The 16,983-nt window shown below is 41.0% G+C and overlaps 1 protein-coding gene across 1 annotated transcript in view; it reads left to right on the top strand.

Moving 5' to 3' along the window:
• ZFHX3 (zinc finger homeobox 3) overlaps positions 1–16,983 on the top strand; it is a 665,450-nt gene that overhangs the window by 32,067 nt on the left and 616,400 nt on the right. The gene's annotated exons all lie outside the window — the stretch shown is intronic.

Raw genomic sequence — 16,983 nt, 5'->3', positions numbered from 1 at the left:
TTATAGTTGCTTAGTCGATGTGGGATGTTTTTTTCCTCTACCCAGCCCCTTCTTTCTCTCCCTTTTCTTTTCCCCTGCCTCTATCATTTGCAGGACATCTCAAAGTGTATCTGTGGAAATCATCATTTTTTCCACAAAGTTTCTGTTTAATAGCAGCTGTGGTCAAGTGACCTGTGATAATGGTTCCTTGCTATTGTTTAGCTTTGGAAATTTTACATGCTTTAATTTCACCACAAAGACCTGTCATTTATTCATGAAAACCTCTGACATTGTTCATCCTTCACAACTACAATTTAACATGAATTGGGGGTGCATCCTGAGGGTCAGATTTTACTCCATGATCTATATTCCCTCTTATCAAGCGTTTACCTTTCTAGAAATTTTTTCTCTGTTTTCATGGACTGGTTCTGATCTCAGGATCCTGTTGTCTGTAGCTGTAATGATGCTTTCTTGGTAGTGATAATTTTTCACATGTTGTGTAAAGGTCCCATTCATCCGTTTGGGGAGAGTAGGAAAGTATTTTGCTTTGCAGGTCCGTAAGCCCATCCGCGCTCCCACATCTGGAAAGGCTCATGCCGTCTGTCGTGTTAGTGCACTGGGACAAGACTTCTGATGGAAACACTTAATTCTCAAAGCGGTGCTGGATAACGATAAATCCTTTGTGAAATGTGGATTTGCATTTAAGATTCTTTCCTGCTCCAATTGTCTGCGGGGCGTTTTATTCGGCTTCATTTCCACTGTCCCGAGTCTAAACTCCTAATCCCCTCTCGTGATGCTTCAGCTTGAGCTGATACTCCTCTGTTGCTCCTTCATTTCTGTGGTTTTCAGAGCCCGGTCTCCATCTCAGCCCTCTTCCCTTCCCCTGGCATCCTCGCCAGTTTTCTCATATTCTCCACGACTGCGTTACTTCAGGGCTATCCCATCTCGCAGCCCCTGATTCTCCTCCTCTTGAACCGTTCCTGCTCGTCAGCAGACCAGCTGCTATTGCAGATCCAGTGCCAAAGGTGCTCTCGGCCCCTCTGCACACAACGGCCGTTGGGACTACACAGCCACAAGAGAAATGCAAAAGGGCACTAGGGGTTTGGTAACCGCAGATTGTGTCCAGTCAACCCAATTCCCAGGAGCAGCCATGCTGCTGACCCGCAGGAGGCTGGACCTGTGATGCGTTTTATGTTCAATAATGCTCCGACAGGATCCCATGCAGGCTTGCTTACAATTGTCTGGACTAACACCCCGTGAGATGGGTGCACATTTGCTAGGAGAATGAAATTTTCCAAAAGTGTAGTTATCAATAGTTTGTTCTTAAACTGAGAAGGTAAATCAAGGAGAGAGTTGGGAGGGTTTGCCTTGAACAGGAGCTGTTTGGTCATTTCAGATCTGTGAACAATGAAGTAGTGAACATGCTCTTGAGGCTGGCAGAGGGATGGAGGAGAGCAGCTGCTCTCCCTGCAGAGGACAAGAGAGCAATTCAAGACAATCTCGGAAAGTTTGAAAAATGATTGGAAACTGTGTAGTTGAAATTAAATTGAGAGACACTTAAATCTCCATAATTACTCATTTATTTATTCTCCCTTCCTAAATACAAACTGGAGAGAAACTGGCTAGGTAGTAGAACTGCAGAAAATTAACGGAGGTAACTGCTGATTGATCGTGACTCGACAGTGGGCTGCTGTATATGTTAGTGTCTCGGTGGCAGAGCCTTCTGGGATGTGTTACCTTGTATATTAAGGTATGGTTACTACCTTGCACTGGTCAGAGCTTGCAAGGCCTCACTTACATTTCAATATCTGGTTGGAGCATCACACTTTGAAAAAGATATGAAGTTATTGGAGAAAAAGCAGAGAAAAGCAGGGAAAAAGACAGCCCTGTCTGTCTGAGGGATGGCGGAGCAGCGGGGGTTGAGCCTATGCAGAGCTGGAGGGGTCGTCAGGGTGGTAGTGGCCAAGGGAAGGGATTTAGAAAGAACAAAGCTGTTTGGCACATCACAGGGTAGGAACAGGATATTAAGTGTATGAAGTTAATATAATATGCAAAAGCTCTTTCTTTTGTACCCATTTTGAAGGCATTGCATCATCAGCCTACAGCAGTTTATACCCTCAGTAGGTCTTTCATTACTCTTTGTTTTCTGACCATTGCTCCTAGGTATCGACATCTCTGAGGCCTCTTTCTGCTTGCTGACTTGGGCATTGCAATGTATGCCTTCAAACCTCTGCCTGTCACATGAACAAACCAACCCCTATTCACAAAAAAGCAGCCCTCAAATCAAAGAGGGAAATAAAATGCTGGGTATTTAATGATGGGCTAGAGGCAGAACTTTTATTTCATGCTTTGTCCCTGCAATTTCCCCCTTTGTTTTACAGGGTATGACTTTACCAAAAATAGTCAAAGGAAGAAAATAAAGTTTAAAACTTCTGGGAATAAGCCAAGTTTTCCATGCTGAAAATCAATTATTGGCTAATATTTTAAAGTCAAGATCACCATGCTCTGGCAATAGGCCAGTTCACCCACATTCACCTGCTTTGTAGTTTATTCACAAGAGTCAATCTTGCGAATAAAACTTTTTATTTCTAGAGTTTTGAGTTTTAAGGGAGTGCTGACTCTTACGCCAGTACTGCCAGCAGAGGAAGGTGACTTCTTACGACAATCTGCATGTTTTTCAGGGTTACAGACAAAAAAGAAAATTATTACATGAAATAAAATGATTGCTTTTGGAAAGAATTGCAAGGTGGCGTAATTAGACAGTGGGCATTTTTAAGGTTACTTTACTATGCTGGAGCTGCAAAAGATGGAAGTAATTTATTTCCTCTTGGTAATGCTCCTTTCTGGTCTAGCAATTTATCAGAAATGTTAATCCAACAAGCAGTAAGTGTGGATATGGTGGGAGGAGGTAAGGGGAATGGAGGAAGGAGAGAGAGAAGGCATTTAAAATTAGCTTCGAAATATTGTACATCTCATTAAAAATGTAATCATGCATAAAATGAGATCAATGAAAATTTATCTAAAAGTGCAAGGAAAAGGCGTTTTCTGGTGTGATACTGGGTATAATAGTCTGGATTTTAATTTAGTCAGTTTGCAACAAAAAATCCCTCCAGGCTAAATAAAACAGTTTCCCTCCCAGTTATTGTATGGACAGCTAATTTTCTGCACCTTTCCCTCTAATATTCAACCTTATCTCTTGCTGGATAGAGGTTTCAATATACTGCAGAGTTTGTTTTCTTTACATTTTCTATTACTGCAATTTAATTTGCATGATAAATGATGAGAGGTAGAAAGATGATAAAAAGAAGCAGAACATTTCTTTATTAATTTTGTTTAAGTTAGTGTAACTTTTCACTGACTGTGCTTTTTACAGAGAAAGCCTATGTAGAAATTCTTTTAAGACTCCATATTGCAGTTAGAAAAAATTTAATACTTGAAAATAAGCTCCCTGCCTCACATCCCAGTACGCATGTTCTTATTTTCATATGATTCCTTCCTACTTTGCACTGTGTCTAATGATACTTCTGGACCAGTTTGCTGAAATTGCCATCAACTTAATTCCAGAATCTGTGATATAGGAATGGGTTTAGATGTATTCTAAACATGCATTGCATAATGCTGAATTTGTTGTCAGCTCTTCAAACCCCTTCCTAACGTTAGTTTTGCAGCCTTGGAGGGAGCACCAGGAAAAAGCCCCAGTAAGGATTTATTCTAAGTGTTCCTGGTTTCTAACATGGGAATCTGAAAGCATTTGACAGAGCTGGCCGCGTCTTTCCCTGCGCTGCTCTGCTGGGCACCGGGGTGGGATGCTGGGCAAGGGCGTAGGGCTGGACCCAGCGCTGCCCAGCTCGGTGTCTGCTCCTGGCTGGTGATGACTTCCAGCTTTTGGGGGATTGCTTCTCAGCATCAGGAGAGAGTCTGGGCTTAGTTCTAGGAATAGTGATGAAATGCTCAAAGGTGTTTAGGTAAAGCTGCTCTCTGTCCCAGTCCTCCTGAGTCAGGTTTGAGATTCGGGTGGCTAGGCATCGGGGATGAGCTGTGGGTGCAGATATTGCTTCTCTGTTTATCCATCTGCAAGCAAACTCGTTATAATATCTTAAAACTGTGACTTGTGCATCCTTGCTCTCTGCTCACAGCTCAGGCTTTGTTTCAACAGCACAAAGATTCAATCAACTTCATTCACAGTTTTTACTTCAAAATACCTGCTCATCATGACATTTCCTTTTGTTCCTGTTTTCACCCCATAAGTGCTTCATTCGGGGCACTGTAGCCTGCCCCACTGACCTGATAAGAGGGAGATGTCCCTTGTGTTTCAGTAGGCTCAGCCCTTTCCTTTTGCTCAGGGAGGCTCATAGAAATTGGCTTTGAAGTTACAAGTTTTGGGAGAAGCAATGTATTTTAATTCATTCTAGTAATTGGTTTTACTCTGGTTAATGTTACCAAAGCTAAAGGGAATCTCTGCTGAGCCCCTGCAACTGAGCAGAAATCTGGGGCCTTTGTTTTCATATTTTTTTCCCCTTTTCCTTCTGAGGTTTAAGGCAATTAAACACAAAGCAGTTAAAGTTTTATAGGTAGAAGAATGCAGTAAGTCTCACTAAACATACGAATAAGTAAAATTTGTGACAAAGGCATGCTGTGGTGTGTGGCTGTACTGGCACAGTCACAAGTGGGGAACGCCTTGCCTCCCTCCCCAGTGCTCCCCATCATAAGCCCATCGCGGTGCACCGTCCTGCCCTCACAAAATATACGTTTACATGGTTACAAGTGTATTTCTAGAAGAACACTTAAAAAGAGAGGTATATATAATACTGGGATTGCTTAACATATTCCACTATAGCATTTTTGCGACTTTTTTTTTTTTTTTTCCTGTAAGCCTTAATTCTGTTGGTGTTTTCTGCAGACATTTGTAAAGAGACAAGAAAAAGCACCGGCGATGGAGATTTGCCATAAATGTCCTTCTTTCCCTGCTTTTCTGTCTCCCAAATGACATTTCATTGCAGTAGAGTTGAGTTATAAACTTTTGAAAATTGCCTTTTTCCTTCTCTGTGCTGTAAGAAAAATATAGGGAGCACAACAAAATAATAAATAAAAATTGTAATTCAGGACTGTGCTGCTGCCTCAGCAGCCTGCTGCACTGCAGGCTGTGTTTGAAAACAATCCTCCATGCATTTTTTTTTTTTTTAAGAAAAGGTGAAAAGGAGATTATTTAAGTTTGAAATTCCAAAAGTTGGAAAATGCTGAACTAAGTTTTCTTTGAATTCTTGTCTCCCGGAACGCATGTGGTGTGTTGCAGGCTCTCGCTGCAGAGTGGTGGGCTGCATGGGTCATATCCATGTACATCCCTGCACGTGGACACTGCGTCCCATAGCCAGGAGCCTCGTCGCTTATATGAAGTGGGCAGTACTGACTGCAGCCCCTGACCAAACACGATCTCTAAGCATCGTGAATCTTTTCTTCTGCATTTAGCCCTCCCCTATGCTCACTGATCCTTCTGCTTTTGCTAATTGTCCATGGTCCCTCTGCCCCATGCCCAGCCAGACCTTCCCGACCTCGGCGGCTGTATCTCGTGCTATGCGGAGGCTTCAGTTCTATGAGAAACTTCTCAAAAAAATCCCCTGGCAGTGTCTTCTGAGGTGGAGCTCAGCACAGGCACCCTGGGCAAGACCAGAAACCCTGCACAAGCAGCCAGGCTTCTTTTATGTCACTGACCCATCTCCTCTCATGCTGCCTTTTTCCCCCCCCTTTTTTCTATGATTCTCTCCTGTCTGGGTTATCCTTATTTCCCTCTAGTTCCCTGAAAGTCGGACTCCACTAAGATCAGTGCTATTAATGGATATATTAAACTGGCATAATGTAGTAAATTGGGGCTTAATTTCATATATGTTCTTTATCTTCAGCGATGGCCAAAGGCTTTGCAAAAATAATGTATTGATCTACATGTGTAATATAACTGTATATGTGTTTGGACATCTACATTAAATAATGTATTTTTATATATGAGGAACTTGTCTTCTTCCATGTTTCATCCCAAAGAGTAATCAGATCAATATGTTTCAGCTGAGAAGCAGAAAATGTGATCAAGTTTTATGTATTATGTCAGAGGATGAATTCTGCATTAGTTTTTAGTTGTTGCTGGCTGCCAGAGGGGGAAAAAAAGGCCAGTGGTGTTTGAACCGAAATAAGACAACTGGTTTTGTGCAAAAGAACAGTAAACACATGAAGGGCTGCTGGAGCTCCCTACAAGTCCACTTCCACAGCATAAAAGAGAATTATGCTGCAAACAGAAAAATGGGGAGGCAATACCACTGAACAAATAATCTCATTCATTAATGGTTTATCAAGAAAAAATGAGGGCCACTGAAGAAGAGCAGAAAGCACTGATGTGCATTTTCATTTTTCTTGTGAGTAGGTGCCCTGTGGGTGCCTTCACTCCATGAATACCTTCGCTCTGAGTATTCATACCATCACATATACTCAAGCCAGAGATGCAACAGCATCCCCTTGGGACCAGACTTTTCCTTACTTTATTTAATTTTCTGGTTTTAGTTTCTATTTCTATGCTTCTTTTGCTGCCTTCATCTTTGCTATAAACAGCCAGAGGAACTCTGGAGTGGTCATTTTGCTTTCCAGGTTTTCAGTCTAGTGATAATCTAAATCTTTGGAGCCCTCACTGTCTGTGATTCCTTCAATGTAAGACTGTTTTCTCTGTTTCAAGGGAGAGAAATTTCCCATCAGTTTTGCCAGGATAAAGGTGGAGCCTGTTGCTGAAGAGGACATCTGCTCACTGCTGGCTATTCATTGCTTAGCTCACTGTTGACTTGCAGCTTCTGGAGAGTTTGGAGATCTCCCTTCGTGCCAGGGAACTACTTCAGAAGGACGTGAATTTGAACTATTTCTTGGGTCAGCCCTTGGATGCTTGTCCATCTGCTTATGGTCTGCCCACATGGGAGTGGTGGCTATTCTATCTGCCAGGCAGTAGGAGGGATCAGAGCCTCAAGGATGATCACACTATGTGGTCTTTTTCCCTGGAAGGAAAAACCTTAAAACTTTGGCCCACACAACATCGCTACCCACAACTGTGTCAGAACCTGGTTTGGGGCAGATTGTTATCTCTCTTTATTCTGAGAGAGAGAACCATGTAGATTTTAAAGGTTTGGGGAAAAAGAAATAATGGTAAAACTTTGGTCTATTAAAATATAAAAAGCCCTTTGTATTTCCTTTCTGTGGGAGTTAGCCAGCAACCTTTTATCACTTTGTCCTTAAGACAAAAGATTTCAGGCATGCTGCTCCCATTTCAGAGCAATCCAGGTACAGTCTCCCTAACTGGCCGGTGCACAGTTCTGTAGGACTCAGCCAGTTTCCCCTGTCGTGCACAGCTCCATCTGCCTTGTTAGCCTTCTGCCCATCATGAAATGTTCTGTAGTTATTCCTAGAGTCTCTCCCAGTTTCTTCTGTTGTGCGTCTTCCAAAGGCATCATTATACCTAAGGCTTCTAATATTAAAACTCCTCATTTTATAGTAAAAATGAATATCATGGCCATTATACAGTATATTACTTTATGTTCTCCACATAATGGTTCAATGTGATCCATCTGGTTGGTTGTTTGCGTTATGACGTCTGCCTCTTTATCTTACGTGCACAGAACAAAACATGGTCCGCTTTGCTCCCTCTGTTTTTCGCTGATAACACTACCAGGCTGTTAACTTCCTTAATTTTATTTGTCCATTCAAAGTTGGTGCATTTTTGGACTTGCTGTACTTCAATACACCAGCCTGCGGGCTGTGATGTGTCAAATAACCTTTTAAAATCCAAACAGATTATGTCCCATGTTTTCTTCCTGTCTGGAGTCTGTGTTACCTCTTTAAAAAAATCCAGCAGATTTGTCAAACAAGATTTACCCTTTATAAGACTCTGCTGGCTACTTTTTGTATCAGCTCACATTTCTCCAGATGTTTTGTGATCTCATCACTTATTAATGTCTCCATGATTCTGTCTTCTGCTGAAGTTACACAGTTATTACTGGTTAATGTGGCTATGAATGCATCATCTCTTTCTTCCTTATTAGACTGCATCTGATGACACGAATCTGCTCAGGATGGGTTTGAAGCTTAATGGAAAGAATCTTTTTTTGGTCTTAAATTTGAGGGATTTAGAAATACCTCCACTTTCTTAATCTATTACTTAATTATCGCTATTTAATAATCTTGTCCAAGAGGAGTTGGGATATTTCCAGTAACACGAGTGGAAAGCCCCTGCCATGAAGATCCCTCACCTTTCCTATCTGTCCTTGTTTAATACTCTCCCATGCAAACATCATTTCAGTTCCTGTAGCTACAGACATACTTAATTTTTTTCCTCTTCTAGGCTGACTGGGCTTTTACTCCTACCTTCTGACTCGTAAAGCAATTGCCACAGGCCTGTGGCTGACTCAGTGTGCTTCTTGCAAGGTAGACAAGAAAGAAGTCTTTCTAGATCACCAAAGGTAAAGAAGCTGCCTTAAAAAACACCCAGGTGTTCACTTAATTTCCAGAATACTGTTTCAGAGCATGAACACAATTTGTGCCTTCCATATGCACAGTCAGGAGATGGCATGTGTAAACAAATGCATCCAACTGGAGAACCCATAAGAAGGTGGCATAATATATCTACTTGATTTCCCTCCTTCAAAAGAAATAAAACTTTATGGGGGAGCATGAGAACTTTTTCCAAAGTTGTCCCTGCTTTGGGACTGTTGGAGTGGATAAGAATGAAGGTATGTCCATGCTGCAAAAATTTATGGGAAAGTCATAAGCTCCATGAAGCGCATGGAATTTGGATCGGATACAAGTCAGCCTCTCCATTACATGTCTACGGTTCTATGCATATTTGTGATTATCCTTATGAATAATGTAAGCTACTGCTTTCAGATGGGAGAGACTTTGAGAAGGAGTTAGGGAACATGTCTGAGTGCTGATAATGAACTCAGAATAAGAAAAGATAAAGCAATTTGTCAATGGATGGAGAAGTGCAGTCTCACGTAGAGCCAATAAAGTTTCTGAGTAAAGGAGCAAAAAGTTTTTGTTTTTTTCCTTCCGGTCACCACTTCTAGATCAATCTTCTTTTTCTTTTTTCTTTTTTTTTTTTTCTTTTTAATGCAAGTTGCACAGTTGGTGAGGAAGAAGTCAGATTAATGTCATTATGTGGCTTAAAAACAGTAGCTCTTATTTTGAAACACTCATGTCTGTAAAAGTGGATTTTTGTCATGACTCTTGAATCACTTGGAGACTGCTGTTGGACTTTTTTTTTTAAAAGTATTTTGTAAAAATTTAACATTTTGATTCCCAGAACAAGAAGAAGTCCTCCTCCTCCTTTCCAGGGAAATAAATTCTTTACATATACTCCTCAAATTTCTCTAGCTGGGAAATCCAACAAGATGTAAAGATGCTGGGAGCCATTTAAATGCTTCTAATGGATAAGATGTTTACATTTCGTGGGCCTGGATCAGAAGGGTCTGTTGTATGGAGGCATTTTGATAAACTCATCTAGGTCACCTGAGAAAATTGTGCTTAAAATTAATCCATCAGCTTGTTTTCTCTGAGTAGGGCATTGCAGCAGCTGGATGTGGGTGGTTCATCAGGGAGGTAATGCATGTCTTCAGAGCGGCTACTTCTGCATCCTGAAATAAAAAGATTTCTTCAAACAATTAGTATAAAAGGAGAGCACAGTGGGAGGTTTTAATCTTTTCCTTGCCTTATCGGAATATTTTTAAGGGACTGCTGTAAAGAATTGCTGCTAGTATTATATTGCAATGATGTATGGGATATACAGCTGTAGTCAGTTCTTGTACTGCTATATAGCTGCTATATAGCTGTTCAGGGCAGAAAATAACTGTAGAAGCTGAAGAAACCATCTCAGCAGCTTGGTAAAGCATTTACATTGATTTTGCTCATGCTTGTGGTAGACGCTGATGATGCTTGAGCATCAGTTATGTTTAGTAGTCTCATTCTCCCATAGTTCGGAAGAATGCCTACCTAATTGCTGAACTTCTGCTAAAATTTTAATTTGGTAGATACCTAAAATAATTTGGTTCAGGCTAGACTCTGAGATGCCAAATTTTGTCCATTGGGAGCTCCCCTGTTTATCTGAAGGAAGATAAGGTGTTGTATAGAAATGTTTCTTCATCACTAACCTTCTCTCCTTAATGACGGCGAGAAGGACTTGGCATTTGATTCAACAACTCCATATTGGTGGTCCAGGCCCGGGGTTGTCTCTCCAGGAGTGTATGTCCATGTGGAACAAGACTATTTTGTGCCTCTAGGCTACCAAATCAGGCCGTTTCTCCTGCAGTAGCAATCATGTGGCAAGGGAAGGGGAGGAAGGAGGAGGGTTAGCTTCTAGTTCTGATTCATCACTTTTATTGAACTTAAATTCTTTTGTTTTAATGCACACTTGATTGAGCCAGCATTTATTGAAACAGTTATGGTTTGTAGGAAGAAGAGACAGTTGAAGAAAGAACAAATGAATCTAATGTAAATCAAATACTTAACGCTTTTATAGAAACTACAAAGCCTTAAATGTGTATTCTTAATGGTAATTTTACAAAACTCCACTAGGCATCTTCAAATGGAGGTGTGACAGTGATTGTTTCAGTCTGGAGATGGCTTTCCTTTCACATGCTAATCATCTGCTCATGGTGATATTTCTCAGCGTAGTTGCAGTCAGCGAATTGAATAATTTATGGAATGAATTTTGTTGTAAATTTATTGTGTCACAAGCAGGTTGTAATTTCACTAACAGTACACTTAAGTTATTAAGTAAAAAAAAATAATGTGGTTGATAGGATCGTGCATTTGGAGGTTCTCTTGCTCCCTCCCCAACTAGTTCTCATCTTATATATTTTCAAACAGAGTATTTACCTAATTTTTATTCAGAATCTGATCTGAGAAAGAGAGAGAGAGGACATTAACATAAATGGGTTTGCATTTGCACGCTATTGTTGAATCTGGTAGTCGTAAACAAATTACAGAAGATTTTATATAGACAGAAATAGCATTAAAATGGCACAGCTCTGTTGCAGTGCTGCCTTCGTTCCCTATTTGTTTCTGAGTAATTGTCCTCAGCTTACAAATGATGAAGTGTTGAGGTTACAGGCAAATCTGCAGAGAGAAGTGGAGCCTCTTGCTTCTTCCCCAACTTTGGTGTTAAGATATAATTGGGAGTTATTGCTAGAAAGTTGTTTCTGGTGTGAGAAGTACAGGCAGCAACGGAAAAGAAGAGATGCGCATCCTCTGCGCCCACCAGTGAGGGCTTGGACCACCAGAGGCTCGGGGGGGATGCTTGGCCAAGCCTGTATGGTAAAAGCGAAGGCTTTGGCCGCCCTGATTTTAGTCTTTCTGTATTTCTTTACACCAGAAATGCCCATATTTCCCATGGGTGATACTGGTATTTTCTATCTTCACTGACAGTATCTGCATCCTGCTTGTGATGGTGTTTGTTTGGAGGCAAGTTAAACAAGCATATGGTGTCTCACATGTCACGGTGTCCTTAGAGTTAAAGTAGAATATAAGGAAATAATACCATATCTAGGATTTTATCTTGGGAATGGGAAGCATTCATCGGAGTGTCTTTTTGTTCCTGCACCCCAGTTATTTCCCAAGACTTTTGTTGTCTTTTTTGTTTTCAGCTTTCCTCCATGAGCTCTCCTCGGTGTTTTGCCAGAACAGTGAGGAGCTCGAGGTCCTGTGTTTGCATGTTGGTTGTATAGTTTGTTTTACAGCTTCTCAGGTGAAGTCTTGGGCAGTGTTTGCAGGAATAACGTGATTTTTACTGCTGTGTGGAACTTCAGAGTCTTCGTGGGAGGCCTGGAGAATTTTATTGGTGCAACTTCTGAAGAGTTTTTCTACAGCCTCAGAATGGCTCTTTTATCATTTTAAAATAGCTGTTGTTAGTCTTAGGACATGGGTATTTTGGGTAAAGGCCTGCTTTTATATTGTTTTATATGTGCTTATACATGCAGTTTTTTGCATCATTGTAGCAATCTTAAAAGCATGCCTGTCCTCTCCCAGGTATTTTATTTTGTCCAGCCTCCTCCCTCTTCCCTGCCATCCCTTGGAGATACTGAAATGAGTTAACTGTGCCATTGCATTTTTCATTTCTGTTTTCACGTGCAGTAATGGAAGGTAACAACCTAATTTGGTGGTTACTGAATGGCCAGGGACCCCGCGTGCATCCCTGTGTTTCCAGCAGGACTTTGGCAGCTGGAAGGTTTGTGGAGCTAGAGGTTGTTGTGATATGTAAATACCATGAAAAGCAGAAATGTTGTGATTGTTTATTTAATTGTTTAAGTATGCCAATGTTAATACATATAATTACACAGTATAAACACATTTAATTACTTAAATGAGCTAAATATTTTTGCATCTTAGTCTAAAATTGCAATCAAAAGTTCTCAGTGGGTGGCAGATTTAGAAAAGAATTTTTTTCTCTGATAGATGCCTCTAAACATTTACCCTTTTCTGTTAGGAGTAGAGGTGACATAGGGCACGAAATCCCAAGGGCCGCAAATGTACAATTTAAAAATTATGCAAAAAATAGGTTTTCCTGGCTCACTCAGATTTTAATGATAATCTTGAAACTAGCTGTATAGCAGGTAAAATGAATGAGTGCACTACTCTCCTCATGGGAATTGTAGATACTGATAGCATGTTATGTTTACTGCATTTTGTAGTGCGCGTACTAACACAAAGGAGTAGTGAACTGGTGGTGCCAGTGCTAGGCTGGAGAGTGGGACTCAGCGCATCCTCAGCAGCTGTGCCAGGAAAGTCACACAGCCTCTTATCTTCAGCTTTGACCATGCTTGTGCTAGGCTTTGGCTAGAAGTAACACAAATAAATCTCTCTTTTTAAAGCACTCCTCACAGTGTTAAATACTGGACTGTTGATTAAATTACAATGGATTTGTCACAATAGTGTTTCAGGACTAGGCGTAAAGACTTCATTGAAATCTCCTGTATGGACTTCGGTTTCATTAGGTTGCCTATCTCTGGCTACTTTTTCCTGCTACTGTAAATTGCAGTTAAAATTGAGAAAGCATTTCTACACTTCATTCCTCAGATGAAATTCCTCTTAGAAGCAGTGTATTGTAATTATGGTTGTGCGTGTTAAATTTTTAATTTGATTTTCATTTGTCTATTCAATTGATATAATTGATGTGCATCCTTTCTCCCTCAGGATACAGGTTAATAACCTACTAACCTTGGAATGAAGGAATGATAAAAGGATACCACACTAGGGTTTAAGGGACCATTTATAATATATGTTTTTAACTGTAGCCTTATTTTTTGTCCTTTGTAGCCTACAGCATTTTGTACTTCCAAAGCTTTGACAGGCATTAAAAACATTAATTATTTTAACTTTAATGAAAAGAACTATTCATAGTGGACCTACAAGGAGGCTAATTATATTATCATTTGTGAATATCTTACAAAACAAAAGAGAAAAATAAGTTTTATAAATAGAATCAATTTCTGTTCATTGTCTGAACAGGTACTTCTGGGTTGCTTTTGTTTTTGCACTTGTTCAGACTGCAGAGGGGACTTGCCAAATGAGTGATACTTATAATCTACAAAAGATGATGAAAGTGGGTAAAACAAATATTTAGATAACATCAAGGCATTTGCTAACTGTGGAGGATCATAAGATAATGCTGGAGCAGGTTAGAGTGCAAAGGTATCTGGGTTAGGGTAAAATACTTCACAGATTTATTCTCAATGTCTATTTTTCTTAAGTGAAATGGGTACTTTCCCATGGTAATGCATTGAGAATAATCACCCCTACAGATCACAGTCCAAAGTCAAATTTCCTACTGCAGCTGGAGCTGGAAGGTCAAGCTGTTTTGCCAACTCCAGACCCAAAGAGAGCCAGAGAACTATTAGTATTGGGGTGATGAAAATGCTAGAAAAGGCCCTCCTTTGCTGTGTGTCGGCTTGGGGACATTCACGGCCGTGACCAGCCTCTTCTGACTCTCACTCTTTGCCAAAAACCTGCTGCTTTGGGACCTCATGGCTGCCCCTGGTACCCTGGGAGGACACATCACTTTCCAGATTCCCTTTTGGTCCCTGCTCGCTTGGTGGGGCTTTGCTTATTAGCTGGTGTGGAGTGCTTTATAAAGATGCATTTCTTCTGGGACACCAGTGCACAAATCTCACTGGAGTTCACACTGAACTGTGGCCAAGCCTGAAGTTTATTCTAGCAGAGAGAAATGCTTTCTTCTAGGTTACGAAGCTGGAAATGGAGTCATTAAATGAGCAAGCTTTAAGTGCAGAATTAGCACATGGCTGAGTCCACTCTCTTCTGGATGATGCTGGAGGTCTCACGGGAATAGCAGGGCTGGGAGGACCAGGGGAAGAGTACCAGCCCTGGCTGTTTTCTCACCTTCCCTTTTTACTGAGGGAGAGAGTGCCCTGAAGTGCTTTGTAGTCAAATATTTCAGCAAAACAAGAAAGTCTAGCTGTTCAGAGGAATAACTGAAATGCTCCCAAATACATTAAAAAAACATCCCAAGGCATACAAAATCTCATGCTTCAGAACATAACCAAGCTATCAGCTGCTTGAAACTAGACAGAAAATTTGCTGTGGTAAGTTATCCAGTGCTGGGTTGGTGTGGGCTCTCTTGAGGCTTTCTCTGGAGGACCTGATGCTGAAGGCATGAGGGTGCTGCATGGAGGCTTGCTCCCGAGTTCTACAGGAATCCCTGGGCTGGCAAATGAGCTCAGCATTCTGCAGCCAAACGGAAGCTTTCATTGGTGTTGTGCCTGTTTGATCAACTGGTAGGACCGGATAAACTGTTCCCAGGTCAAATATTAAATGGGCCAGCTTGTCCTGCATTTTATCACGGTGCTATTCCAGTACTTTCCACGTGCAGATCAAGGTTAAAGAGGGTCTGGAAAGAGCAGACATCTGTGTCCGTTGTGCAGTGAAGGTTAATGAGCACTGGTGGCTTTTTCTAAAATGCTTCAGCTGGATATGGAAATGAAAACTATTAAACTTGTAATCCATGACTCTTTAGGGAGCTGACTGGTAAAAAATGACAGCATTTTCTGTATTTGGTAGGAAAGTTAGTGGATGGCAACATCCTATGTTTTGTCGGCCGATATAATGGAGAGCTGCTTAAGACCTGAAAATGAGGATTTAGTTGATTAGACATAACCTTCACATTTATTAAGTTATTCCCAACAATTAAAAAGTAGACACTGCCTTTGCATGTTGGAAATAGTGAAAGCTATTGATGACAGTGAGAAACTTGTGCAAGCTTCTTGGACTGCTCCCTATCCCAGCTCACACTCTTTGGCCGTATCAACAAAGGCCGAATAATTTGCACTTAATATTGTTATATTAAACAGGTATATATGCAATCTTTACAGAAGCTAGCATAACCAGCTCTAATGCCTTTATAAATATGTTCAGTGGTCATGGCCTGTTCTTGTGGGGAGAAAACTGAGTTTGCTATGGGAATGTCAACTCTGAATTTCTTGACATGTGTGTATAAAGTCTCATTTTTAAAGAGGTATGACTAGAAAGACATCGCTTCCTCAAAAGTTAATCTAATGTGTAGTGTAATCTTGGACAGTCTGCATAACAATATGAAACCTGCAAAGCGGAGCTGGATGGTTCATAAGCCATAAAGAGGCTCAGCAGCATAAACAGTGTAAGATGAATGAGCCGCATTGCTGGGGACGCCACTCCAGCACCCAAATTGAATCAGAGACTCTGGAATTTAAAAATAATGTGCCTTTCTGCTGAGGTAAAGCAGACTCTGTTTTGTTCTGCCAGGACTAGTCCTGGTTGCAGTTTTCGAGCAAAGATTTCATCCAAAAGCAACAAATACATAAATAACTGGGAGCATCCATCCTTGCCACAAGGGAGGGACAGATTTATTATTCGTGGGAGGTCTTGTGCCCAAATGCTTGTTAGGCTTCTACCTGTCCTACATGCGCAACGAGAGGACGTGACTTCCCGGGGAGCAGGATGGGTAGTGGGTTTGTTCATTTGCTGTTAAACTGCATGTGCGCTGGCTTTTAGATCAGGTTTTTCCTCATTCTTTATTGCAAGTTGTACCCACTAGTCAATGATATCATTGTCTTTATTGTGCTTATGTGTTAATTATAGTCAGGTATGAATCTGTGTGGGCAGAAGTGAATGGGTGGAGAGCCGATGCTGCAGAAAACAAGTGTCATGCCATCCCAGTTGGGAATTTTCTTGCTGGTTCACACTCATCCCTGTCTGCAACTGTCCTTGCACCTTCTAGAGGAAAACCCAAGAACCTCAGAGAACACTGGTGCTTCATAATCTCTCCCCAGAATGCATATCTTATTTTGCTCTCTAGTAGTTAAAGATTGACGTAAACCCTAGGGCACAAAGTTTAATTTCCTTTCTAAACTTATTATAATTAATTAGGAAAACTCATTGGTTTTAATCTCTTTGTGTTTGTGCCTGCAGTGACTTTCTTTGGGACAGTCCAACAGCATGCTTTATGAAAACATGTTTTGTTTTGACCCTGTTCATCTAGAATACTGTCAAGTCTATACATACTTTATTTTTTTTGCCTCTAGTATACATTTCCTTCTACTTACTAACATTGATTTTCATTTCCAATCACGTTGCTGATTCCCTTGCTTTCCTCACTATCCTCTCCTGTGCTAATTACCCTCAAACTTTTATCTTTTCTACCGAACATGTTAAACAGCATACACTTACTCTGTGACAAGGATGACTTTGCCAGAGTCTAATGCAAAGCTTTCTAACTATTGGAGTGCTAAAGGGTGGGCACAGATTTAGGGATGCTTTGACATCTCTTGTTTAGGGTTCTATAGAGCAGGTTGTACTTGTTCCTGCTTTAATACAGGGCGTTTGGTCGGCAAGCTCCCAGAGCTCTTTTAATTTCTGAAATTTCCCCCATGGTGGTTCAAAGATGGGCAGGATGATACAAGAAAGGCTCTATCCTTCCTGGTCTCCTCAGCGTGGTGA

Source organism: Haliaeetus albicilla, chromosome 10 (genome assembly GCF_947461875.1).
Source record: "Haliaeetus albicilla chromosome 10, bHalAlb1.1, whole genome shotgun sequence".
Lineage (NCBI taxonomy): Eukaryota > Metazoa > Chordata > Aves > Accipitriformes > Accipitridae > Haliaeetus > Haliaeetus albicilla.
This window is presented reverse-complemented; position numbering and strand designations above follow the sequence as displayed.